This window comes from Protopterus annectens, chromosome 1.part1 (assembly GCF_019279795.1).
Source record: "Protopterus annectens isolate FY-2018-M chromosome 1.part1, PAN1.0, whole genome shotgun sequence".
NCBI classification, from domain to species: Eukaryota; Metazoa; Chordata; order Ceratodontiformes; family Protopteridae; genus Protopterus; species Protopterus annectens.
The window spans coordinates 988,200,165-988,207,125 of NC_056726.1; the positions used below are offsets into that span (position 1 = coordinate 988,200,165).

A 6,961-nucleotide genomic window follows, 5' to 3' on the forward strand; every position below is an offset into this window, starting at 1 on the left:
ATGTATATTACGTCTGACAATTATAGCATTATACTATGACTGCAGTATGTTAGTTTTTATTTGATTGGAAATTTTATGCATCCCTGGGCTGAACCCGAAGATGGTCTAGTGGGATACGTACTCAGATAGATAGATAGACAGATAGACTGATGGACAGATAAATATATTTTCAAGTATCTACTAGAATTGCAAAAGGCGATGTAGTTTGAAAAGCGGGTACAGATGATTTCTGACAGAGAAGGTCAGATGATCCCAGCAGTATATTAACTTTGCTCTAGAAATGTTGTTCTAACATTTTTACCCATTGTGCATGCTGAACAGGCAGGTCAATTTGTTCCCCAGTGGTGGGAAATCCACAGATCCACTGTGGCAAGAGGTGTTGGAGGGAATGATTTTGAGGTTACTCTTGCCCTCGCTAGTGTCTTGAGTGTGAGGACACTTTGGTTGCAAATTCTTCCACTCCCCTAACTACAAACACTGCCTGTCTTCTTGTCCTCACCTGCAAGCTCCTCCTCGTGCACTGATAAAGGCTGTCATCAGCTACTTAAGTTGTTATTCCCAGGAATTCCCTGCAATGCTCCGCTATATCCCAGCAGAGACTGTATCAGTAGAGCTGTGCACAAACTGACAAGGAACACCATCCTTCTCTCCTTGATTGTGCCACACCATACTGCTAATCAAACTCAAGTCACCTGGACTGCAGTCAAGGTTTATCCCTCCACAGTGATGGTGCAAGGTTGTAGAGTATTTAGTTTTAAAGGTAATATGAATGGTGCATCTGTAAATATAGTGAGACCAGCCAGTACGGAGTAAAATAATACAAGTATACTGGCTTCAAAATGCATACATCGGGTTCCAACAATGAAGGCTTTCTTTGTAAACTAATTTAACCATTGCTACTATGCAAAGATTAAAGTGCAACTGCACAGTGGCTGATTTGTAGGGCTGCAAAATGGAAACCTCATCCCACTTGCTTACTTGCTTGTATTCCTGGATCTGCTGTATAATGAACTCTTAATGCTTCACTAAGGCAGTTAGTTATGCTGCTATAACATCATTTAAATAAATCAATAGATCCATGAATGCATGCATGCAGTAGTGTCAGTAGTACAACAGGTAGCACACTCGCCTTTGGTGCAGAAGGCTGTGTGTTCTATTCCCACACCAGTCAGATTGCTAGCAGTGCTGTATAAGGGGATACTGCACTCCTGAATTTGCTGTCCTTCACATGAGACATAAAACCAAGGCCCCATCTGCTTGCATTAGTGATAGCTTAGGTGGATGTAAAAGCTTCTATGGCACCTATTGAAAAGAGTAGGGGCTGTTTCCAATGGCCTTGGCCAAATTTCCGTTATAGTATATATACCACCTTGGGTCCCTCCTAAAAAAGGCTACTACCTGATGGGACTAACCTGCCCAAGGAAGGATAAATACATACACACATGCATCGTTGTATCATCTTCAGCCTCGGGTCATTAACTCAATGGTCTCCATTCTTAGAAATATCCCTAACTTTCTGCTAAATGAGTAAATATGGTATGACATAAGTGTTAATTTAATGGAAAGAATATTGTCCTGCAGTTGAATCAGTATAACCAAGAAACTGAGCTGTAGAAAAAATAATGGTGACTACAATTGAAAAAAAAAAGGAATTATGCTAGGATGGTAGTATGAGTGGTGTCTAATTTATTTTAATTAATTCTGTTCATTTAATTTATTGCAATAGGTGAAAGACAATGCATTTTAATAGTGTAAATGAATATTTAGCAATGAAAGGATGCTTTATGACAGTAGATTATGACCATTGATACAGATTATCAAGATATACAGATGACAGGACAATATCGATGGACATTTTACATATCTTTCACAGCTACAGATAGAAATAGCAATTTTAGTTTTGTGAAAACAACTTACTTAAAAAGAGAGAGAGAGTGGCTAAGATCCATGTGCATGTATACATATTCAGTGTCTGAGTAAGTTTTAGAGGGTAATTTGATAAGTTCTGTGGTATTGAACGTGAAAAGTTAGCAATGACCACTGCAATGGAATTTAAAGGAATGTGGTAAGTAATCTGAATCATGAAGCTTGTAAATCTGTATTTGAAAATATGTGTGTGTGTGTGTGTGTGTGTGTGTGTGTGTGTGTGTGTGTGTGTGTGTGTGTGCACGTGTGTGTGTGTGTGTGTGTGTGTGTGTGTGTGTGTGTGTGTGTGTGTGTGTGTGTGTGTGTGCACGTGTGTGTGTGTGTGTGTGTGTGTGTGTGTGTGTTTCCTGTTGGGAGAGAGAGAGTTAACTGGCAAGGTCTAACTCTTTGGGATACCAGCATATTAAATAACAAAACAGTTTTAACAAATAAACATAGTTAAATGGTTTAAAATAGTATTACAGAAGAAAAAAACAGAACTCAACTTCAAGAACTATGGCAGTGAAACATTCTTAACAATTTACTGGAACTCCATTGTTCATTTCCATGTGTACATTAGAGGAATGAGTAATGCGTTCTTAGTTTACAGGAATTCCATTGTTCATTTCAGTGTGTGAATTAAGAGAAATGAAGAGGAAATGTTTATTTCATGAAAAGGCTGAAGACTAAAAAAAAACAACAAAAAAGGTTCTGCTGTTACTATTCCAGTAGGATGAGTCTGTATTTTGTCTGTGTTGCAGTAGCTCTTGGTAAGGGTTTTAATCAACACTGCTGTTAAAAATGTAACTTACAACTTCAGTAAATTATGGTTTTTGAAGGAAGAACTATCAAACGATTAGAAAATCAACACAAAGTAAGATAGTTTTTCTCCTTCCTCTTCCTCTTCTTTTCTTCTTCTTTTTCACCTTTACAGGTGTGTACGAGGCTAATGGTCCTGGGGCCTTTACAGGTCTAGCCCATAGGTAGGCTAATGGTCCTGGGACCTTTACAGGCCTAGCCCATAGGTAGGCTAATGGTCCTGGGACCTTTACAGGCCTAGCCCATAGGTAGGCTAATGGTCCTGGGGCCTTTACAGGCCTAGCCCATAGGTAGGCTAATGGTCCTGGGGCCTTTACAGGCCTAGCCCATAGGTAGGCTAATGGTCCTGGGACCTTTACAGGCCTAGTCCATAGGTAGGCTAATGGTCCTGGGACATTTACAGGCCTAGCCCATAGGATTACCCTGGCACTGTGCCACCAGACTTTAGTTCCCAGTGCCTCTGTCGAGTAAAGCCACTGGAGTGATCCCCGGGGTGAATTTTAAAATGGTGGCTAGATGCCACCAAGTAAACAGCAATGCATTAACCATATATATGTTGTAAAGGCCACAAGGACCTCTTCCATCCTTATCAAGGGGAGTGCTAGCCTACTCTCCTTTCATACAACACTAAGCACACTCTATTTGCGGGGTCAGAACTTAAAGTATTCATACACTACCAAAACAATCTCTTTTCTATGCCTTTCCGGTGGTGTAGAGGGTTAAAGCCCTGACTATGGTCCAGCTGACCTGAAATGGATTAGTATCTCAAGAAAATGAAGGTGAGGCAAATACGATGGGTGTGCCCATTTGCACTCAGGTAAATCTCCATCACTGATTCCCTGACATGTGGAGAATGCTACCAAAACTGAGGGTGGGCCTTTGGTTGGATGATACACCACAAGCCCTTTACCTACCTAGAGTATGCTGGGTGGGAATAGCCCTAAAGTAGAAAAAAAAAACCTCTCCTGCAGTGTGATGCTGCCCCGAGAAAATTCAGTCTTCTCACTGACCCTAAACATGGGTCAGAGTCAGTCTGGGATGGGCAAAGAGATTAGAAGACCCAAATGATGAGAACTGGTCCTAGCAGTAATTCATGATAAGCTGCGTATAGACCCCAAAAAGTCTCTTTTGTTTTGTATACACACACATATATATATATATATATATATATATATATATATATATATATATATATGGGTCTACTTCTTTTGACCTAACTTTCATTTGCCTGACACTCATTTGCCTGAGACCAAATGACTGAAATTTCATTTGCCTGACATTTCATTTGCCTGACACTTCATTTGCCCGACAAGTATTATTAGCAAGAAAATGGAATATGTCCCCTTCCCCACTGCAGTGCGACCCTGGAGTTAGAATATATAGTTGGGGAGGGGGCACAGCCCCCCACTTACTTTTCTGTTACTAAGCAATATTACATCAAAAGTTAACAATATCATATGAAATGAAGTGGGGGGCTTCTACCCCCACACCCCCGTTGTGGGGAGCTGTTCCCCCCACACCCCCCCCTAACTATATATTCTAACTCCAGGGTCGCACTGCAGTGGGGAAGGGGGCATATTCCATTTTCTTGCTAATAATACTAGTCGGTCAAATGAAGTGTCAGGCAAATGAAGTGTCAGGCAAATGAAATTTCAGTCAAATGGGGTCAGGCAAATGAGTGTCAGGCAAATGAAAGTTAGGTCAAATGAAGTAGACCCATATATATATATATATATATATATATATATATATATATATATATATATATATATATATATATATATATATATACAATATGAACTAAAGATGACTGACTTCAACAACTGGCTTAATTTCTGCTTTTGTTCAAAAGGAGTAAAATATATATCTGCCTGGAAGGACATGGGAGATAGTCCAAACAGCATGCTACGGATGGCCTATACTGGCCCCCACACCAATGCTCTCTTATGTTGACAAAAACCTTATCCACTCTCATACTGTCTTTTTTATGATTTTTTAGCCAGTCAGTCTTCAAAAGGGAAAATGTTTAGCTTTTGGTCAGCAATGCCACAAATGCAATAACTGGAATAAATGCAAATCAAAAGGCCCACATTCTTTAGTGCTTCATGAAACAGTCAATGCATTAAATTTGCGGGCAGAGAATGAAGTATTTTGTACTGTTCGAATAAACTGAAAATCCAGAGAGCTCAAAGTTGACACAGGTTCCAAGTGCAATGTTATGTCAGCAGAATCATTTGCTAGAGTGTGTAATGGTGAAAGGCTTGATTTGGTAAAGTGTGTGAAGCTTGTTGCTTATGGTAGTGAAGAAATTCATTCTGAAGGCTCAGTCGTACTTTCATGTTACTCTGCTGGCAGAAGTTACGACTTATTATTTTATGTGGTCAGGAGGCATGTCCAGTCATTATTAGGGTTCAGACATAGTTTGAAAATGGGACTGCTTTCATTTAATAAGGAAGTCTATCAAGTTAGCTTGAAAGACCACTACTCTAATTTCGCCCAACATATTTTTTCTACCTATGCTGATCTTTTTGAAGACAAACCCGGCAAGCTTCCAGTTGTGTACTTCATGAAGTTAGACCCAGATATCAGTCCAGTTATCAGGCCAACCCAGAAAGTTCCAATAGCTATGCAGGACAGAGTCAAAGCCAAGCTAGATAAAATGGTGCAATAGGGTGTGATTTGTCCAGTAGATGAACCAACTGAGTGGGTATCTTCTATAGTGGCAGCTCATAAGAAAAGCTCAGATGACATCAGAATACATATTGATCCATGAGATTTGAACACAGCACTAAAAAGACCTCATCATCCAATGTGCACAGTCAAAGAAGTTGTAGCTGTGATGCCAAATGACACTGTTTTTTGCTGTCATAGATGCAAGGAGTTTATTTTGGCAAATTCAGCTTGTCTAAAAATTCTGATTGCTAACTACTTTCAGTACTCCGTTTGGAAGGTACAGATTTTTGAGAATGCCATTTGGGATACATTCTGCCAGTGAAGTCTTTCAATGTGCAATGGAGCCAATTTTTTCTAGGTATCCTCATGCTATTATAGTAGATGACAAGCTAGTAGGAAGTAATGGTAAACCTGAGCATGACAGAAACCTCGGAAAAGTTCTGAAAAGAGCACGTCAAGTGAATCTTAAAACTCAATCCACAGAAAATCAAATTCAGGCTACAAGAAGTTACTTATGTCGGTCATTTATTTACCAGTTCAGGCCTATGACCTGACCCTTCTAAGCAAACAGTCATTCTCGAGATGCCAGCTCCAGACAATGTTCAAGCCCTGCAATGTTTTCTTGGCATGGTTAACTACCTAGGTCAGTTCATTCCAGACTTGAGCCAACTTTTAGCACCACTCAGAGAGCTGACATGTAATTTGTGGTCATCCAGGAGTGACTCTACTAAAAGGAGGGCAACAAGACCAGAATTTTGGCCTTCTATGTCACAAGATATTGAAAAAGTGTTTTAATCTTGTTCTGTGTGTAACAGTACTAAGCCATATCAACAGAAAGAGCCACTTCAGCTAAACCAAATTCCTAAACTACCTTGGTCGATGATGACAACTGACATTTTCGAGTGGAATGGTCAACATTATTTGTATTTAGTAGACTCTTATTCCAATTGGTTTGAGATTGTCCTACTTCCTAATGTAGCATCCAATACTGTCATCACTAAGATGAAGCATCATTTTGCATTCCATGTTAGTCTGCACAAAGTTATTTCTGACAATGGTACACAATTTACAAGCCAACAGATTTGCCGAAGAGTGGAACTTTACTCAAGTCACTAGTAGCCCAGAGTATCCACGGTCAAATGGTTTGACAGAATGTGCAGTTCAAAGTGGAAAACAGTTTCTAGAGAAGCCAAAATGAGACAATAGTGATGTTTTCCTGAATCTCTTGAATTTCAGAAATATTCTTCATGATAAACATCCTGGTTCACCTACTCAGAGACTTCTGTCGAGACAAATCAGAGCCACGTTACCAATCAGTAGTCAATTGTTGGTTCCATGTGTCAAGAACTATAGGTCAGTGAAAACCAATCTGTTGAAGAAGCGTTTAACCCAGTAGTCCTATTACGATAATACCAGCAAACCTCTCGATCCACTATGAGAAGTAGTAAGGATGCAAACATCCAAAGGTCATGATCAGATTTGAGTTGTGAAGAATATTTGCTCAGAGATGAGATCATACATTGTGGAATCACAAGGAGCAGAGTTTAGGTGGAAATGGATACAT

The 6,961-nt window shown here is 39.7% G+C and overlaps 1 non-coding gene across 1 annotated transcript; it reads right to left on the reverse strand.

The window, feature by feature from the left end:
* Nucleotides 1-3,224: 3,224 nt before the first annotated feature.
* LOC122817518 lies at nt 3,225-3,352 on the reverse strand. The gene has a single exon (XR_006367290.1). It is a non-coding gene; the product is annotated as a U6atac minor spliceosomal RNA (small nuclear RNA).
* Between the last annotated feature and the right edge of the window lie 3,609 nt (nt 3,353-6,961).